This window comes from Ambystoma mexicanum, chromosome 3p (assembly GCF_040938575.1).
Source record: "Ambystoma mexicanum isolate Mex_15411 chromosome 3p, UKY_AmexF1_1, whole genome shotgun sequence".
NCBI lineage: Eukaryota > Metazoa > Chordata > Amphibia > Caudata > Ambystomatidae > Ambystoma > Ambystoma mexicanum.
This window is the reverse complement of record NC_090925.1, coordinates 374,158,793-374,180,721: the sequence shown is the minus strand read 5'-3', so window position 1 is coordinate 374,180,721 and position 21,929 is coordinate 374,158,793.

Below are 21,929 nucleotides of genomic sequence, written 5' to 3'. Positions count from 1 at the left end.
ATTAGCATCCAGAGGAGGAACCTCGGCAGAGGAGTTACAGTCTATGACCGCCCTATTTGCCCCCTCGACAGAACCGGTATCACTGCGACCCTGAGCGCGGGAATGCTGAGGAATCACCCTTACAGACAAGACCTTAGGAGCAGGTCTCTCGGTTTTGTCAGTACAGACTTTGCCTCAAAAATAGGAACCTCGGGTTTCATCCTGGTACGTGTATCTCCCTCGTGAGGGGCCTCAAGCCGTGGCTTGGTACAGAAAGCTCCAGAAAAGGAGGCCTCAGGGCGTGCCCCGGTGTCTGTGTGGGAAGCTCCAGAAACTGAGACCTCGGATCGTGCCCCTGTGTCCAAAGCCACAGATGAACGGGGCTGAAGTTTAGCACCTAACAGGTGAGTCTAGGAACGTGGTCCGATCTTGGCAGGTCCGAATTGGAAACCCTCGGAGAAAACTCTGTTACACCTATTAGGCCCGCGAGGCACCTCAGGGGAAACCCTGGTGGTAGAGCTGCTCAAGCCGCTCCCGGACCGAGAAGGCCCCAGGAAGGAGTCCCCCGGCCCGGAGCGCCCTAAAAAGTAAGGAAACTACCGGGCGTCTCTTCTTTTCGTGGATGAAAAGCTGAAGATGAGGTGGAGGAATACGCTGAAAGATATCCTCCCGCGTTGGCGTGCCCGGACGGAAAGGGAATCGCAGTAGAAACACGAATCCCAGCGGTGGTCCGGGCCGAAACACTCCAAGCAGAAACAATGGGGATATGCCCTAGTGAAGCGACGTTCGAATAAAGAACAGGCCACAAATCTCAGACGCTCCGGCATAGACGGAGGACTAAGTGACCACAGAACCGGAGCATGAGAGAAGGACAACGGGACAAGAAATATTTCACGCTGATGCAAGTGCGTCCAGCCCCGCGCGGACAAAAGGATTGAAGGTCGATGCGCAGGGCACAGCTCAGGAGGGCGGGGGTACAGCTGCGTGCGGTACCGCACGTAAAAAGAGAAGAAGGACAAAAAAATCAATTTTGATGCTTTTTAACAAAAGTGCTTCGGTGCCGTCCCGAAGGACGGAATGTCCCATAAGTATGGAGGAAAGGGGACGGGACATATGAGTATTAATGCTATTAGTATAAGAAATAAATATTTGAGAGCTTATAATAGCATGTTACTCTGTGAAGATAGATCACTAATGTGGAATAAGTGTATGTGTGTATATACAAAGCCATTTGGCTGAAAGTATATTGAATAAAAGAAAAAAAGAAACAAATGTTGGCTGCATATTGTTGCTGGAAAGGAAAAATGGGTAAGTCCCGAGGTTTTTTGTTGTAGAGGGATTGAGCAGTATCGGGTCCACTTGTACAATATTTAGAATAAGAACACAGCTGCTCAATTACCCCTCTTTTAGTCTACCTTGTGAGGTAGTCAGAGGAAAGAAAAAAGGATAAATTATCTACTTCATTTATCCAAATTTCATTTGAACTAACACAATTGTTATGCCAGAGAAATATACATGTTAAAAACACATTTTAATCAAAAGAAACATTCAATACAAAATGATGTATTGTATGTTTTCCACAAGGCATCATCACTCTTAAATTCATAAAAAGTTTAAAGACAAATCCAGAATTTTTATGTTTTGTGCAAATAATGACTGTGGTTAGTAAGTGACATTCATGATTTATCACAAAGACAAGATTTCAGAACCAGAATCAATTATGGCAGGGCAGCATACTATCAATGTAACTATTAAACTACAAGTTTTTTTTGCAGAAGAAAAAGACAGCGTTGATCTTGGTGTCTCTGGGATGTCAGTGACATTCATGATTTATCACAAAGACAAGATTTCAGAACCAGAATCAATTATGGCAGGGGAGAATACTATCAATGTAACTATTAAACTACAAGTTTTTTTGCAGAAGAAAAAGACAGCGTTGATCTTGGTGTCTCTGGGATGTCTACATATGTTTCGGCTAGACAAAATGTCGTCAACACCTTCCCTGGTGTTCCGCTGTTTTTATTGATAGCCCTCTTCAGGACGATGCGTTGTTTTGATGGGTTGACAATTAGTTCAACAAACAAATCCCCATTTTGTCAAAGTTCGATTGGGAGCTATGAGAATAGAACATTATTTTTGAAAAACGTTATTTTAATTGATAATCTGGAATTAGAGTTTAAAACATTGAAGTGTAAAACACATTCATTGGCAATATGTTAGAGGACAATGTTACGTGTCCTATGCAAATCCTTTCCACTGACCTTTTAATCTTCCTGTGGTTAGACTAAAGAATTTTAATTTTGATTAGGTTGTTATTTCCTTTGTCCTTGATTTTTTGCGTTGGATCATTCGCCTTTTAATTAATGTTGTTTGGTGAAGGTTTCCCTTAAATAAATTGTCGGCGAGCCTTTTGTTGTTGATAGATACGCTGGAGCTGGTGGGAAAACAGGTCACAGGTTCAGGCACTTAATTCATACATGCCGTTCGTATATGCTTCTTCAATTTCATAGAAAACCAAACAAACTGACCTTCATACGGGACAGCGGCTTTCGGGGCTGCCGGTAAGCTGTTACTGGGGGGCGGAAATTCTTATCCCCGGGTTGGATCGGCGTTATCTCCTGTTTTTGTACCTGCATGTGCAGACGGAGAAATAGTTCACAAACCCTTGTGGATGTTACTTATTCCTTATTGGTTACTGGCACCCAAAAAAGGGGAGAATACATAAATGCCTGAGGATTTTCTAATGGTCTCAGGCGCTGTTTATAGTGCGGTTTTAAGGAGGCTTTTACTTTCTTTTCACGTGTTGTAGTGGTTAGGCGTCTTCTTCGCATCAGCATTTGTCAGTATTCAGTGTCGGCAGAGTTTGTTTCCGTGGTTGTACTTCCGAGTATTTGTGCGGTCACGTGATTCCGTGATTCCGTCACGTAGCAAGAAACACTAGCGCAATGGTTTTGCTTGTGTCCACCATCTTGGGTGGATTGAGCTAACTTTACGTCCCGGGATCACTGTATCCCCTGGTGCAGAAGTGAGTCATCATGTCTACGCCTCGTACATTTAGATGGTTCTTTTGCTCATATTTATTTAAAGGAGTAGAAGTCCAGTCAGATGGCATAGACTCAAATTTTTTGCTGTTGTTTAATATCCCTTCACCCACATTGAAACTAGTCATTACTGTGGGTTGGCTGTTGGATTATTTCCATGGGTAGCATATCCAAACAGAGCCTTAGGGGCACCCTGGCCTCGTTCGGCTACTATCAATTGTTAAACGTGGCCTCACGCTTGATATGGAGCCTTTTCAGGATGGTGGATACTGATATGCTTACATTATGGATTTTACATTACTGATTTATGGGAAACAACCTGTCAGATGAACCTTTTCAAGAGGAGATTCCTTTTCAAAAGAAAATACCCCATTCAACTGCAGTATTCAGACAATTTTTTACAGTGTCGAGATCAAAAATCCATTTTTGTTCGATCTTACGGAGTGCCAGATCTCTGTCTCCACCTCTTTTAGATATTTGGATTGTCTGGATTACAAACCAAAACATGTCACACGGTTTATGTTTCATGCATATGTAATGGGCCACCAGAGGTTTATTTGGAGTTTGGTTTCTGATATTGCATCTATGTTCGCCAATCCTCGTTTTGATGTGTCTTTTAGTTTTACCAATATACAGTAATTGGCACAGACATTGAATTGCATACACCACCCATTGTGAAGCACAATTGTTGCATACACCACCCATTGTGAAGCACAATTGGTGAACGTTTTGAAATGCCACAATTTGCCTTTTAACATGATGTTTTTCAAATTTTTAGTTAAAGGGCAGACTGCGCAATTGCCACATTTAAAATGTCCTGTAACAGGTGGTAATTCCCACAGTGTTCTCTGTGTGACACTTTTTCTGTCTACTCTGGGATACGTATGAACCAAATTGTCTCTCAGGTTATATTACCTTTTGAATGCAACTCTAGGGGGAGTTGGAGCAGAAACTTCTGTTTTTATAATGTGCCAGTTCTTCAATACCAGTTTCCGTAGATTGTGGCTTATTGGGCTGAAAGTTGTGACGCATGTCATTTTTTCTATTGTTGTTCGCTTGGAAGGATGAAGGCATAGGTCTCAGTTTTTATTCTTGGCACTTTTGTATGCAGTATTGATTTGTTTTTTAGGGTATCCTCTTTGTTTAAGGCGTTGTTTCAGTTGTTTCCCATTCGTTTTATAATCTTCGAAGCGGGTGCAATTTCTCCGTACTCTTAAGGATTGGCCTATTGGGAGGTTCGCCTTCAGACTGGCAGGATGGAAGCTTTGGTACTCCAGTAAAGTGTTTTTGTCTGTTTTTTTTCCTGAATAAGCTTGTTGTCAAGGTCCCATCATCTTGTATCTTGATTTCAAGGTCTAAGAAAGGAATAGTTTTGGTGTCATAGAGCATTGTAAAACTAATATTCTGATTACATTGGTTTAACCATTTATGAAATTCCTCCAGGTGAGGAATCGTACCACTCCAGACCATGAAACAATCATCTATGTACCTATGCCAGGCTTTTACATTTGATTTGTATGGGTTATTGCTGTGGTAAATTGAATTAGTTTCTACATGGTCCATATATAGATTGGCAATATCCGGTGCAAACGTTGCACCCATACTAGTTCCGTGTGTTTGATTCTAGAATACCTCTTCATAAAGAAAATAATTTTCCATGAGTGCAAGTCTTGCACATTCTAGAATGAAAGCAGTGGGAACCGTTTTATTACTGATGTTGCGTTGATGTATGTATTGTTCGAGGACTTGCAGGCATTCTAGTTGCGGGATACTAGTGTATAAGGCCACCACATCTAGAGTGACCAGGATATCTCAGTTTTCAATCTGGATGTTATCTAGAGTGTTAATCATACTGGTGGTATCTTTGATGTAAGATTTCATTTTTTGCACCCAGGGTCTTAAGAACCAATCTACATATATGGACAAAGGTTCCAAAATCGTGTCTATGGCTGAAACATAGGCCTTCCTGGTGGTTTTTCGCTGTTTTTATGTACTTTAGGCAATAGGTAGAAGGCTGGAATAGTCGGGTTGGATTTTATAAAGAACATTTTTTCATCATGATCTATCCACCCTTCTTCTTGGGCGTGTGCCATCAGGCTTGATATTTCTTCTTTTAGTCTCTGAGTGGGATCTCTTTCAAGTTGTCTGTAAAATTTTTGATTTGAGAGTTGGGACTTCGCCTCTTCGTCGTATGCTTCTTTGTTCCATAGGACAATACCTCCCCCCTTGTCTGCGGGTTTAATCACAAACAAGGTGTTTGTTTGTAGGTCTTTGAGTGCTTGTCTTTCAATAGGACTTAGATTGTCTTTCGAGAAATTCTTGTTTGAAATTAGTTTATTAGTTTCTTCGATGATTTTGTTCTCAAATGCTACGATGGCTGGACTTATCATAGCCGTGGTAGGACAGAAAGTGGATTTGGATTTTAAGCCTGTAGTGCTTTTTTCTTTTTCTTTTTCGTTGGGAGCGGGATTTCTGAAAAAGTATTTCAGACGGATGGTTCTAAAGAATTTTTGCAATTCAATTTGAGTTTTGAAATTGTCCGCTTTTTTGACGGGGACAAAACTTAGACCTCGACTCAATACTTTTATTTCCCCCTCAGTAAGTACGTGTGTGGAGAGATTGAAAATAGGAATTACCAACTCTGGACAGGGCCGTTCCAGTTGCGTGTTTGCATTCGCGGGGGGCCTTGTGTTCGATTGCGGCCTCCTCTGCCCCTCCCTTGAAAAAACTGTTGTCTCTGTTTTTTTCTCCCTCGTGGTGTGTTTGCGTTGATGCTGTTATCTGAGTCGCTGCTTGTAGTGCTATTGGTGGTGTTGGAGAGGTCACGTATTGTTTTCTTTGGTATCCATTTCTTCCTCTCTGTGGACCTGCTTTATTTAGGTTGTCGTAGAAGGTTTCCACAAGATAGGGGTAAGTTTTGGTTTCTTTGTACATGTCGATGTCTTTTTTTAATTTCCAAATTTTTTTGTCTATTGTTATTTTTTTGAATTTGCTCATTTCTTCTCCTATTTTTTCCAATTTCTGTTTTATTTCCGTAATTGCTTTGTCTGATTTTATTTTCTCTTCTAGCATGTTAATTTATGCTTGTTGTTCTTTGGCCTCTTCTTGTGCAATGTCTATAATTAAGATAAGCCAGTCTCTTGAGCATTTGTTCCCAACACCGCTGAATTTCGCTTTAAATTTTTCGTTGTCTATAAAAACACGGGGAATGTTTTTAACTTGCAGACCTTCCGGGATGATGCCCGCTTTTAGGTATGCCAACATAAGTTGGCCATGGGATTCTGTCCTTATCAATTTCTTTTTCTTCTGGGTTAGAGTTTCGAAGTCGCTACCCGCAGTGTTGGTCGTCGGGGTCATTTCTTCAGAAATCATAGATGCAGGGGAAGTGGATCCAGGACAGGCAGGTGGTACTCCTTGGCCTGTGAGCCCTGGGGTGTCACTCTCCCCGGAGTCGCTGTGTGCCACCTGGCTGTATGATGGAGTGTCTGGGCTATGTCCAATGTCATTGGGGTCCTCCACGTTGGCCACGGAAATTAATGTTGGGCTATCTGGCACATCGAGGAGGCACATGGCAGCATTCTCCCCTGCCACACTGGACTCCTCAGAGTGCACCGTGGGGCATGTCTCCGGCGGCACTGCAGGCATGGGTAGGGGTGCGGGTGGGGGTTGTGCACCCTCCATGGGGGTTGCTGGAGCAGGTGGTGTTGCATGTGTTTTCTTCCTGCTTGCAGGTATAGGGTGTCCCCTGGCTCTGCCCCTGGAGGTACTGGGCTGGGTGGCTTCCTGGTCCTCACTTTCATGCCCGCTGCCTGTGGGGGGGAAGAGAGAGACGGCATGCGCAATGATTTGGGGGTCAGCATTTCTTCAAGCCTATGGTATAACAATGGGATTGCAGCATTTTTTTGACATTTGGGTGGTGAGTGGGACAGTGATCTGGGCTTGGATGGAAAATGCATGCAGATGTCTGGGTCACTCATGTTGGCGGAGTACTGTGGTGACTCACATTGACAGCCTCTTTGTGTGGTATGGCCAATATGGGTGGCAGCCTTGCACCTGACATCAGCCTGGGTCCCACTTGTTACGGCATGATTTTATTGGGGGGGGGTTTCCCATACATGATGTGACAGCTTGCCCAGCCCTTGGCGGTGCCTTACATTAGGAATGCATTTACTGTCTTGACTCATGACACTCACCTCCATCAGCGGATGACGGAGCACCGCACTCCATTTCGCCAACCCCTTCTATGGCTTCTGTGCCCATCATGTCCGCACACGTTTGCTCCCAGGGCATCATCTTGATGGGAGAAGCTGGGCCTCCTCCTGTCTCCAGGGCCTGACTTCGGTTGGCCGATAGGATGGCCCGCACCCTGAGACGGAGGTTTCCTGCAGTCCTTCGTGGTGCGGGGGGTGTTTCCTACGGCGCTCACCCTCTGTGCAACCAAGTCCCAGATCTCCTTCTTCCTGACGACGGTGGGCCTACGCATTTCACTGCTGAATACTATCTCTGCATGTTTGTGCAGAGTGTCCACCAGGACCTGGAGCTTGTCCTGTGTAAAGCACTCCTTCCTTATGCGGGCGGCACCCTTTTTCAGTGCTTTCGGCATGATGCTGGTCTCTAATGGCTATTTTCCGATCCAAATATGCCTCCGGGTCCTATATGAAGAGGATGGCAATGGATTGTGTTTTTAAAGATGGCTGCCGCGCTCCTTCCCGTTCCTGTGCGATGACGTAATTTCCGTATCCGTTAATTAGCGGTGACCGTAATTTACGATATCCGTTAATTACGGTCACCACTAATTACGGACGGCGAAGCTTCGATGGCGGTGTTGTAAAGAACGTCTCGCTTCATGCCGCTAAGGGGTTTAACGGGCCCTTTAGCGGTATGCCGCTAGGGGATTTACCGGCATGGCGGAAGGCTCGTGCCCGCAAGGGTCGGAATAGTCTGTAAATAGCGGCGTGGTACCAGATCGGACTCGCTCTTTCCGCCATGCCGGTAAAAACCAATACTTACCGCCAACCTCGGAATGAGGCCCTATGTCTTGAATGTGTACGCAGTGGGGGTGAATGCGTATAATGTTTGCTCCATACTGTTGCTGTAATCATGTATTTCTATTCATGAGTTGATGTTGCAATGTGTATGCAGTGGGTGTATGTGCGTATGTTGTGTGTGGTCATGACAATGGTGGCTACATATTGTTGACTGTATTATATATTTTCTTCCTCACGTATATGTTTGTAATGTGTACCCAATAGGGGTGAGTGCCTATGTTGTGTGTGGTTATGATAATGTTGGCTGCATTTTGTTGCTTGAATAATGTGTTACCTTGCTTATGTGTTACTATTATTATTATTATGGCATTTATTTAGCACAGTACTAGCTTCGAGAAGCAATGGAGCGCTTTACAGAGGCATACAACAATACAGATCCATAACGCAGAGCTTTACAGAGGTATACACCAGAGGTATACACCAGTGCAGATGCAGTACGGAGGGCTTTTTAGCGGTCACAACAGAACAGATATACCTTAGGGGGGTATGATACAGAGGGGCACAGAGGAGGGGTACAGTTGTAGCGGGATGCGGGGAGTAGATGGGCAGGCAGCATCTAGCGAGTTAGGAGGCACAAGGGGTGACGTGATGGCCTATGTGTTGAAGAGGAGAGACTCCTTGAAGAGTTGGGTCTTGGGTGCATGTTTGTAATGTGTACTGCGAGGGTCTAGGAGTAAATGACAGACACAAAGGTGGCAAGTTGATTGGCAAATACTTTTATTAATAACTGAAATGGTGGGGTTGGAGGAAATCCTAACCAGCCCTATTGCTAAGGAACAAGTTACTTACCTGTAACTGTTGTTCTCCAGCATGGGTCTGGCATGGATTCACATGCTCATGAATATTCCCCGTCGCCAGTCTGGGAATCCTCGGTAAAGGAAAAATCAGTATCAGTTTCATTTCTGATCTGTCTTTCTTAGTAGTAACCAATCACTGATCTCTGGGTCATACTGCCCCCAGCCAATGGCTGCCCTCTCCCTAAGCCCCGCCTCTGTCAACCATCCTCAGATTTGGTAGCACGCAAAGTGGCAGTATGACCAAGTGAAGAGCCGCAGAGGGGGTAGGTGGGAGGGTTCGCATGTGAATCCATGCCAGACCCATGCTGGAGAACAACAGTTACAGGTAAGTAACTTGTTCCTTCTCCAGCATGTGGTCTGGCATGGATTCACATGCTCATGAATAAAAGAATACATAGTAGTATACACATGCACAACCAACGGGAGGTGGCCAAGGCTCAACATTAAGCATTACATCCAAAACTCACCATTAAGAAATTCTTACCTCCTCACCAGGCTCACCTTAGGCGAACAGGTTGCGCAGCACTGCTTGGCCGACCCTGGACTCCTCCCTGGAGTCCCGATCGACGCAGTAGAATCTTGTGAAGGTGTGCGTCGACCGCCACGTAGCAGCCCTGCAGATGTCCAGCAGGGGCACACCAGACAGGAACGCCGTGGTAGCAGCGATCGCTCTGGTCGAATGGGCTCTCGGACGGCCGGACCGCGGTCGATTTGACAACCGGTGACAGTGCATGATGCAGCCGGAGAGCCATCTGGAAATGGAAGTCTACGAGAGAGCCTTCCCTTGATTCACAGACCCAAAGTTCACGAACAGTTGTGACGTCTTCCGATAACTCTTTGTGCGGTCCACGTAGAACTTCAGCGCTATAGCTACATCCAGCGAGTGCAAAGTCCTCTCGGCCGGCGTCGAAGGCGACGGGAAGAAAACTGGTAACACCAAGGGCTCGTTGAGGTGGAAGTCCGACGGCACGTTGGGCATGAAGGAGGGGTGCGTCCTCAGCACCACCCTCGTGTCATGACAAGTCAAGTATGGAGGCTTGCAAGATAGGGCCTGGATCTCTCCCACTCGTCGTGCGGAGGTGATGGCCACGAGGAATGCTGTCTTCCATGACAGGAACTTCAAAGGCGCCGAATGCATAGGCTCAAATGGGGCCCCCATGAGCCTGGTCAGCACCACATTACATTCACCGGCGGGAATGATCGGAATAGTCCCTTCATAAATTCCTTCACCAGGCGATGAGACCACAAGGACGCCCGTCCCGTAGTCCTGGTATATTGGGAGATGGCAGCCAGATGTATTTTGATGGAGGCGTGAGTCCAGCTTTGGCCAGCGACAGTAGGTACGGCAGTACTTGAGGGGCCGTAATCCGCAGAGGGTTAATATTCTGTGCACCGCACCAGACAGAGAACCTCTTCCATTTATGACCGTAGCACTTGAGAGTTGAGGACGCCCTGGCTTTTGCAGGAACCTCTCTGCAATCAGCCGGTATATCGTACCCTCCAAACTCTAGTGCTGCAGGAGCCAGGCCTGCAAGTTCAGCGACTGCGGGTCGTGATGGAGAATGGCGCCTCCTTCCCTGGAGAGAAGATCCGCGTCTGCCGGCAGCTTGACTGGTGGGGACGTTGAAAAGTCCAGAAGGTCCGGGAACCAGATCTGCCTCGGCCACGCCGGTGCGACGAGGATCATTCTGCACATGGACTTCTTCAGCTGGTTGATGAGGCGGAGCAGCAACGGCAACGGAGGGAACGCATATAGAAACAGAAAAGAGTTTGTGGAAGTAGGATACATGGACGCAGCAGAAATTACTTTTCTAGATCTCAAAATCAATATTGTGTCTGATAACATCGAAACCTGCACGTTTAGGAAAGCCACTGCAGGGAACTCTATATTGCATGCCACCAGTAGCCACAGACACAGTGTTATTCAAAACATACCTAGAGGTGAAATGTTAAGAGCCAAGAGAAATTGCAGTCAAGATGAAACGTTACAATCAGAATGTAAATCTATTGGACACAGATTTCGGGAAAGAGGGTATCCAATCCAACTAATTAGGAAAACCACTGATGCAGTCAAGAAAATACCGAGATCGCAGTTACTGACAGAGAAGATAAAACTGCCTAGTGAGCAATATCCTAAGCACGTCAACTTTATCACCAAATATTCCAGTGATCACAAATTTATACAGTACATACTGCAAAAACATTGGCACATTTTGCATTTAGATCCTGATTTGACATCGTACATTACTGATCGACCAAGTATTATTTTTACCAAGGCAAATACCCTGAGGAATATTCTTAGTCCCTCTTTCCTTAAACCTGACCCAATTGGACAGGATCATTGGCTCACTGCAAGTACAAAACCAGCAGGCTTTTATAAGTGTGGGACATGTAATTTTTGTCATCATGCCTTAGCACCTACAAAAATTTTCAGCTGTCATAATGGACTTTAAACCAAAATACTTGACTTTATCAATTGCCGTACAAAATATGCCATCTTTGGTATTCAATGTGTATGTCAGAAAATCTATATTGGCAGCACGATTAGAGAAGTTCGCTTTAGGATTCGAGAACACCTTAACAACCTCAGCAGTCAGGACATCAGACTCCCATTGGCTTCCCACTGGCAGAAGCATCATCAACTGGATAACATCAAAGATATTAAATTAATTGGACTAAAACACATCAAACAACATCAGAGAGGTGGTAACAGAGAATTGACCCTACGACAGCAGGAAGCTAGAATGATTTGTAAACTACGTTGCCTGTCACTTGGCTTGAACCAAGACCATGAACTCAATGTGTTTCTATAATTTGTGAAAATCCAGTTGTTGGCATATTGTTCGGATACCATGGGTTCCTGTAGGTAACAGACATCAACGATCATATATGCATACCCGTTACAAGCTTAGCTCATACGTTGCACGACAACTATCACTTACTAATTGCAAGCATATTTTGCCATTTCTTTCTAATGTTGTCGTTTATTTGTGTTGTATACCATTCAATGTCCTAACTCTCCAGCATTACTTCCAATAGGCTTACATTTTACAGTAGTTTCAACAACCCCATCGCATATGATACTCTCTTTTACCTATCCCATAAGTGCACACATTTTCCTTTCTAACTACCGAACTATATTCGGTAAACAGGGTCTAACCACAGAAAAGTTGTGCTTAGCATCTAACAAAAATACTCAGGTATAGCCCGATTAATTTGACCTTTGCATTTGCTCATGCTCCAATTATTTAGCCACAGTGGCCATGCTTCATACGTTCAGCCTTAATTGGTCATGTTACCATGGGAACCTAGTGGCAACTTTGACAATTTTAATTTAATGCTAAACATACGTTATTCAGCCCATGAATCATGAGAGGGCTTACCGGCTATGCCCGAGGTGCCTATACATAGTCTAGTGAACCTACTTGAGATTCCACCAACCATCATCTCTTAACTGGCAATTAATTGCCTTCCCACACCTCAAATTACACAATGGCCTATACATTTTGACTACTCTAGTATCAATATACGTTCATCAAATCATTCATATGCTGCATGTAAAATTACCATATATTCCTACATTGAACCGCTGTGCGGACAATGTCCGTTTCCACTTTTTATGCCGTGTTGGTATTTAGCACCAATAACCAAATATCTGAACCTAATAAAGCTTTTGAATCACTATTGGCGAATGTAGTTCCACTGAATGAGTGCATCTCTGCAAGGCATACACCAAGCCTTATTATCGTAGTTCCTGCACCTAAACTGTGCGGACCATATCCGTTTCCACTTTTTATGCCGTGTTGGTATTTAGCACCAATAACCAAATATCTGTACCTAATCAAGCTGTTGAAACACTATTGGCGAATGTAGTTCCACTGAATGAGTGCATCTCTGTAAAGCAAGCGTTCTACAAATGTCTATTTCTAGTACTTCCGGCTTGGAAGGAGTTTCCAAGCAACTGGGTCATGTGACTACATCACCTGACCTACTCCGTGGACGTTACTATAGTAACCCCCAGACATTGCCGATGCCTTCAGCATTGGAGAAACAACCCGCCATGTGCACACTAACATTTGGAGCATACGCCGGTAAGCCAGAGCTGAACCTTACTTTTCTCACATGCGAAGTTGATGCAGCATTTATACATTTCCAATCGTTTAAACACGCTGTTATTAAAGGGAAAGCACGTTAAATACGTGCGTTATACTTCATTTGTACTGCATTAGCGGCACACCAGTCGAGCAACAACTACGACTTGATTGTAAGACTGGTAATTATAACCTCTATACCTTTTACAAATTATATGTTATTACTGCACAATAAACTACCAGTGCAGAACTTTAAGCTAAATATGCGCCATTTTACTTTATGGCTTTTACAGCTTACAGACCTGGCCAGCCAAGCATGTAGGAATTACAAATTCCCCAACTATCAAAAACACAATCAAAAATTAGTCAATCACAATCACAATCAAGGTATGAATTGATTCATTTTTCTATATACCAATACTTAGAATAACTAACTGCACGTATCATTCTAACGCTATGTTTCCATTTTTCTCCTCCCTCCTGTTTCTTCATGCTTTTTGCTTTGACCCACTACCCCCTACTTTGGTTGTTTTCATTTAATAATAGCCAAGGTTCAACAACTATATATCAGTTCAAACGGCAAATGTATTTGTATGCCCTGAGGACGGCCTTTTTGGTTGAAACACGTGTTGGCATTTCTTTAGTATAAAACACTTGGCATCATTTGGCATTACATGGCAGGATTTACATGTGATTATGGCACTTCTCTAGTATAAAGCATTTGGCATTTCTTTAGTATAAAACACTTGGCATCTTTTGGCATTACATGGCAGGACTTACATGTGATTATGGCACTTCTCTAGTATAAATCATTTTTTCGCAATTGTACACAAGTTGATTATTGCTACCTGGCAGATAGCCTGCTCCAAATAATGTGTTTTGACATTACATGGAAATATACTGTGTCTTAAGTATAAACAATTTCTTTTACATTTGTATAAACACAACGGTGTATACACAGATGTTTACTTTATTTAAGTTCTGATTTAATAAACACATTGAATGTGAGATACTTTACCTGTGCATGTACAATCTTGTTCTGGAACTAACAAACCAGCTGAACATATTTGTGACTACTTCCCCATCCATTCTGTTTAAACTCACCACAATCAGTGGTTTTCAGATGGTTACCAAGCGCAGCCTGTGTAGATGGTAATACACAACAATTTGGCATATAGAAACAGGCCGTCCCAGGGGAACGAGAAAGCATCGCCCATGCTCCTCGACTGTGGGAACCTGCTGGCGAACCTCTGGCTCTTGGAGTATGTCGCCGTCGCGAACAGGTCGATCTGGGGTTTGCCCCATCGTTGGAAGAGCCGATCCACTTGATCCTGGCGTAGTTCCCACTCGTGGCACGAGCGCAGCTCCCTGCTGAGTGAGTCGGCAATGGTGTTTTTTATTCCTGCCAAGTGGAAGGGAACCAGAAACATCCCCTGGGTGACAGCCCAGTGCCACAGATCCTGGGCCTCCTTGGATAGAGCTAGGGATCTGGTGCCCCCTTGTTTCAGTATATGAAGAACATCGTGGTGGTGTTGTCGGTGAAGATCCTCACCACTTTGTCCTTGAGGGACGGAAGGAACGACTTGAGCACCCAGAACACCGCTCAGAGCTCCAGAATGTTGATGTGGAGAGACCTCTCATCCGGGAGCCAAAGGCCTCTTGCGTGGAGAGCTCCGGTGTGGGCCCCCCAACCCTCCAGAGAGGCGTCTGTCATCACCGTCTCCTGAAACGCCGGGGTTTGAAAGTCTGTGCCTGTAGTGAGGTGAGCATGGGTCCCCCACCATAGGATCGCCCGACGGAACTCCTCGTCGAGAGGAATCCTGTCCTCGAAGCAGCCCCTCGCCTGAAACCAGCGGGTGTCGAGGAACTCCTGTAGCGGACGCATCCGAAGTCTGCAAAGGGGTACAAGATAGATGCATGAGGACATCATCCCGAGAAGGGACTTGATGGACCTCACCCTGGCCACGTCCGTGGCTAACAGGCGCCGCACCTTGCCCAGGATGGTCTTGGTACTCTCCTCTGACAGGGAGGCCAGTTGCCCCACTGTATCGAGCTTTGCTCCCAGAAACAGTGCTACTTGCGATGGAACCAGGTGGTATTTGGGGTAGTTGACGGCAAACCCCAGTTCCGTGAGCAACCGGACGGTCTTCGCTGTGTGTTCGACGGCGAGTTCCCTTGTCCTTGCCCGGATTAGCCAGTCGTCCAGGTAGGGGTAGACATGGATCCCCTGCAGGCGCAGCCGCGGCACCACTGGTGCCAGGCACTTGGTGAATATCCTGGGTGCCGACTTTAATCCGAACGGTAGGGCTCTGAATTGGTAGTGGCGTCCCTGAACCACGAACCTGAGAAACTTCCTGTGTCCTTTTAGAATGGGGATGTGGAAGTAAGCATCCTCCAGGTCCAACGGCGACAGGAAGTCGCCTTCCACCAGCTGTCCCAGCACGTGCTGCAGGGTGACTATCCTGAATGTCTGCGCCTTGATGTATTTGTTTAACCGACGCAGGTCCAGGATGGGGCGCCAACCTCCTGTCTTCTTTTTGACGAGGAAGTACCTTGAGTACACTCCGGAGCCCCGGAGCCGCCTGGGGACGAGCTTGATGGCACCTTTCTTGAGCATCGCCCTTACCTCCAACAGCAGTTGAGGGGCGTGATTCTCCTTCCTGGCCACGGGAGGAATGCGAGGGCACTTCTTTTGGAATTCCAGCGAGTGCCCGTAGGCCAGGGTGTCCAACACCCAACGGTCGGTGGAGATGGACTCCCACACGCTGATGAACTTTGTCAGCCGGCCTCCCACCAGGGTGCTTCGGTGGGGGCCCGACAACACGGCCGGGTCATTCTTGCTTGGAGGCGGCCTTGCCGCCTTGGCCTCCTTGGTGACGACGGCGGGATCCACCTTGCTTGCCGCGACCTCTGTAGGCCTCCTGGGAAGAGGAGCGGGCCGCCTGGCGGTCAGTGGAGGAGCCACCGCTGGATCCTTTGGAGGCACCCTGTCTGCCTCTGGAGCTCCGAAAGGGCCATCGCTGTTGAAGCACCCCCAGGGCCCGGGCCGTCTCTGAGTCGGTCTTGATGGCCTGAAGAGACTCGTCCACCGCCTTACCAAAAAGGTTGTTGCCATCGAACGGCATGTCCAACACTCTGGTCTAGACGTCCTGGCGAAAGTCCGTCGCCTTGAGCCATCCTCGTCGTCGGAGGCAAACTCCGTTGCCCAGTTGGCGAAATTCGGTATCGGCAATGTCCGTTGCCACCGTTATGGCGTGATCCGACGCCACCTCGCCTTCCTGCAGAATTTCTAGGGCCTCCGTCCTCTTGTTGTCAGGCAGGAAGTCTAGCAGGGGAGCTATCTTGAACCAGAGCTCCCTGTCGTATCGGGCCACGATCGCTAAGGCATTGGCCGCCTTAATCGTCGTTGCCGCCGACGACATGACTTGTCGCCCCATGGAGTCCAACTTCTTGCCCTCGCTGTCCGGCGGGGAAATGGAAGCTGAAGCCGCCGCACCCGCCGCTTTCTTCTTAGCCGCTGCTGAGACGACAGAGTCTGGCGTGGGCTGGGCCCTGAGTCACAAGGGGGCAGCATCGGGGACTCGGTACTTCTTCCCGTACCTGTCCCTCTTGGCGGGCGTCATGGAAGGGTTCTTGAGGACGGCAAGCCCCTCGTCCCAGATGTCGTTGAGCAAAGGCACCGCGGGGACCGTCTTCCTCTTGGCTTCTTGTCACTGGTAAAGAAACCCTTCCTTTTTTTGTTCTTCAGGGCAGAGCTGGAAGAGCTCGGATGCCCTGGTTATCATGGCGTGGAAGGAGCCAATTTCGTCGACTGGAGCAGCCCGTGAGGGGGTGGGGGGGTGATGACGGGATGTCCGCTGTGTCATCGCCGCCGTCGTCCGTCCCCGTCGCTGTATCCATCGCCGTATCCTCTCTAGGGTCAGGCGAGGGGGATGAGGGGTCCGCAGGCCTCGCGAGCACGAAGGGCGGGGAGGGGTGGACTCTCCTACGCTTGTTCGGAGGGTTTCCCGACTGGCCTGGTTCTGGATCCTCCGTCGGGGTCCACGGTAATCTCGTCCTTATCTCGGTACATAAGGATTGGATCGCCAACAAAATGGCCGCCGAGCTATCCTGGGGCTCGGGTAATGGCTGCGACGGACGGGATGGCCGCTCCACTGGGCCCTCTTGTCGCTATCTTCGATCACGTTAGCGGGGACCGCCCCCTGGGATCGAACCTTCTCGAACCTTTAGTTGAGGCCTATGAACCTCTTGTTGAGGCCCTTCTCGGTTTCCAACAGCTCCTCCTCAGAGGCTGATTCCGAGTCTGTAATGGCCACCGGCCCCCCCCTCTTTTTCCGCCGGGGACTTCACGGGGGTCTTAACGATGGGCTGGAAAGAGGATTGCCTCCGCGGTGGAAGGGATACTCTGGGCCCAGAGGCCGTTTTCACTGGCGTAGTCTCAGCCGGCTTCGCCAGGGTCACAGCGACCACTTCGATAGAGGCCTTTGCTGGCTGTATCAAAGCCCTCACCACCTTAGGTGCGTCCTGGACCTTCGCCTTGGGGGGAGGGTCAGCGTCTCGCTCCCCCTTCGAGATCGACCGGGGCCGCTCCAGCAGCTTACCCGGGTTCTCGGACTTCCTCTTCCCCGAACCAGAGCGCTGGCTCGTGGTTGAATGTGCCGGGGAAGTCGCGCCCTGCCTGGCAGCCGAGGAGCCCGACCTTTCGGCGCTCCCGGTGCCCGCGGACTTGCAGTGCTTGGCGTTCTGTTGGGCCCCCGTCGCTAGGGCGCCCTCACAGGACTTAGAAGCCCGCTCAGATTTTTTCTTCGCCTTCTCACCTGCTGTGCACTGGGCCATGTCCGTTGAGGTAGGCTGCAGATCTTCCGGAATCCTCCAAGAAGCGTAAACTCGATGAAAACTTCACCTTTGAGGGGTGTAGAAGAATTCTGAAACGGGTCCCCGTTATCGGAAGTAGAAACGGTGGAGCTTGAGGCTCGATTAAACTGAAAATCTCCAGAAAAAGCGCGAAAATGTAGCAAAAACTCAAGAGCTAAAGCACGAGGACTCCCAACACTTGAGCGTGCGGTAGAAATCTGAGGATGGCTGCCAGAGGCGGGGCTTAGGGAGAGGGCGGTCATTGGCTGGGGGCAGTATGACCCAGAGATCAGTGATTGGTTACTACTAAGAAAGACAGATCAGAAACAAAACTGATACTGATTTTTTCTTTACCGAGGATTCCCAGCCTGACGACGGGGAATATTCATGAGCATGTGAATCCATGCCAGACCCCATGCTGGAGAAGAATTGTTTCCCTGCCTCAAGAAAACTACCTAATAAAACAGTCTTTGTCCGAATGTCCAAAGAAATGTTTGCCATCCTGTGTCCAAATCCTAAGTTGTACCTCACACTCTAAACTAACAAAAGGTGAAAAGGAAAATGTCTCTTGGCTGTCAGCCAGCAGCCAAGCTTTAGCTTTGCAGTTCACCAAACAAAAGTTCCAAAAAGTTGCAACAAAGCAAACAAAGGTTCCACTAGACTCAAGGGTTTGAATCCCTTTCCCCAGAGTCTTTCCAGCTTTCTCCAGGTTTATATTCTGTTGGCAGACCCTTCCCCTATGCACTGCACCAAGGGAAATAGTGTTGTTCTCTTCTACCAAGCTCTGCCATAATTGTCAGTATCCTTCCTCATGGTTCACTCTCCTGCCAAGTAGGGTACACATTTGTGTTCTCAGTTCTATGTCTGTTTTAACTTGCACACACAGCCTTAGTGTAGTCTCCCGCCAAGGTCTCTGAGTGTCAGTCGTATTCCTCTTGATTATAACTTGAGGAGCCCTTCCTCAACATGATGGGTCCCAGACTCCCTTCACTTGATCGTTCACACTGTTCTTTATGTATAACTTTCCTTGGTGCCACAGACTTGGTTTACTCTCCTGCCAATGTCTATGAGAGTTGGTGGTAAAAGCAAGGTTCATATTTCTCCTTGTTATGGTAAGGGGTATGCTACCCAAGTATGGATCCCAGACCCCCTTCACTTGCTCACTTGCTTGTTCTTAGTGTACTCTTTAATTCCTCTTCTCACCGCAGCCTTGGTTTATTCTCCTGCCATGGTCTGTGAATAACAGTTATGCATATAAAGTTTGTATCCCTTCTTAATTCAGTTTGTGTTATGTCTTCTAAGGGTGGGTCCCAGACCCCCTTCACTTGGTATCTCCTCCCCAGGAAGTATTCTTTCTGTATATTGCTTTTCACTTCACTCAATCTCTGGAACTCCCCAAACCTCAGATTGGCCACCCTTTTACCTGCAGGGTCTTGGCTGTCACCCTCTTATTTGCAGGTCTCTCAAGAGCTGTGGTTGCTTCTGTGGTTCACCAGTGCCTTGCCTGGTTCTCTGCGTGCCTCTTCTGTGGACCTGCGGATTCCTGAGCACACCAAAGCCTTCTGTGGTCCTCTGCGCGCCCGCTCTGCAGATCAGTGGCTCCCCGGAGCTTCCCCTGATCCTCTGTTTGTGCACTCTGCAGTTCAGCGGCTTCCCAGACACAGCAGAGCCATCTCCGGTCCTCTGCTCGTCCACTCTGCAGTTCGGGGGCACCACAGGAACACCAGAGCTGCCTCTGTGCCTCTGCGCGTCTCTCGGCAGCCAATGCCATTCTGAAAACGAAGACACGATCCTTCTCTTCCCTCTTCTGCTCTGAATGGGAGTTGAACAATGACACTGGTCGAAACACTAGAGCGTGTGAATTTGTTCTGGTCAGTAAACCTCATTACCCATTGCCTCTTCCTCGTCCCAGTGGTTTCTACTTGTACAGCAGTACATGGGGCATTAGGAAATGGGGATTTTGAGGTTTTGAGGAAAGGTGGGAGGGTTAGAGGGATACCATGTTCTCCCAAGATGTTCACTAATGTCAAAGGGGTCCTCCCTTCCCATGAAATCCTCCTGCTGAGTACCACCCCCAGGTTAGTGTCCTCACCTCCCTGGCTTCATGGAAAGGGGCTCCCCCATCTAAAGCAGTGACAACATTTCAGGATTCATCACAGTACTCAGTGGGGGTGAATGCAGATAATGTTGGGTCCATATTGTTGATGGAATCATATATTTCTTTGCTTAAGTGCATTTTGGAATGTGTACGCAGTGGGTATGTGTCTGCGTATCTTGTGTGTGGTCGTGATAATGCTGGCTGCATGTTGTTGCTTGAATTATTTATCTTCTTGCTTCAGTGTATGTTTGTAATGCATACTGTGATGGGTCAGAAGAAGGAATCACACTCTTTAAGGACATTTTAGGCTAGTTTTAATAGTCAGAAAGGCCTAGCTATCCATATGGCTATGGGGTGTTCGCTACATAAATAATAACTAGGGTGCTCGTCAGACGGCTGCTTCTCAATGCTTTTATCAGTTCCAACAGTTCTTTTTTCACTGTAGACAGTTTCTATCCCACTTTGAGCAAGACTTTACTTTGTTCAAATTGTTTGGTGGTAAAAGTTATGTATGCCTTTAACTTTTGATATTCTCTGTCCTATGCTTCACTCACTTTAGCTTTAGGTATCTCAAAGGCTGCCTTTATTTCCCAGATAGGAATATATTACATGGATTTTCCCCTTCTTTGAGGATCTCTTTGTATCTCTCTCTCGCTTGTATTCACATGTATACAGTATCTCTCTCGTTCATGCAGGTCCCTCTTTGGGAATGTTATTTATTTATCTATTTATTTAGTAGATGTACTGTATTTCTACTTTTGTCCCGTTCAACTACTCTTGTTCCTTTCCATAAACTATCACTCTTCACCTTTAACAATGGAAATTCTTTTGTGCCCAATTCTGCTTCACTGAGCATTATGGATATTGCACTTATTATATCACAGTTCCCATATAGTAACTCTTCTTTGGTACTGGGACGAGTTGTGTTTTCTTTATTACCTTCCTCGTTATTCTTCCTGTGCGTCCCTGGCCCCCCGTTACCTTCTCTCGTCTTTGGAAATGGTCCTGGACTCTTACGGATCTGACAGCAGTTCCAGTTCTTCACTGTACTTCCAAGCCGGTGTTCTCTGCATCCCTCCCCTCAGTCTTTCCTTGCACTTCCTCTATTCTCTTCAGTATCTCACAAGGGAGCCGCGTCATCTGCATTAGCATTCCTCTGATGGTCTTGGCATTGTTGCATGGGTCCGCTGCCCACCCTAACTCTTCCGGGTCACAACACCACCGATTCTTCTTCTTTTCAGATTTTCAGTACGCTGTCCGTTCGTTCGTTCGTTCACATGCCCAACAGCAAGTTTGGATTTCACTGCTTCCGCATCCTGCGATGGCTCTGCTTCTTCCCAGGTTCCCGTCAGCAAGGTACTTCCCCTGTGTGGAGATGTACTGCTCTCTCTCTCTGAACATGTTCCCCTTCCTTATTTGACATGTGTTTTCCTCTGAGTCCACTCGTCAGTAGATTGGTCAGTTTTCATTAAAGGGATATTTCCTTTTTCTCGTTCAGAATGATATCCTTTAGCATCTTCTTTGGTGCAGTCTTTATGTTTGACGAGATTTGATAATACCATGAAGGCCATTAGGCTTACTGGTGAAGGGAGCTCCTGAGTTCTTGTTCCCAAAGGCAGAGTTTCTCCCAGGGAGGTCCCACTTCCCTCAGACCTAAGGAGGGTGTTGCGGAGCAGGCTCACCTCCCTAGCCTCATGGGGTGGGAACTCCCCCTTGAGGAGAAGGAACCTATTCCCTCGATTCATCACAGTGCACAGTGGACGTGAGTGCCTATATTGTGTGTGGTTATGATAATGTTGGCTTCATATTGTTGTTTGAATAATGTATTTCCTTGCTTCAGTATTTGTAATGTGTACGCAGTTGGGTGAGTGAAGATAATGTTGGCTGCATATTGTTGATGGAATCATGCATTTCTTTGCTTGATTGTATGTTTGAATGTGTAAGCAATAGGGGTGAGTGCATACATTGTTTGTAGTTATGATAATGTTTGCTACATATTGTTGCTTGAATTGTGTAGCTGT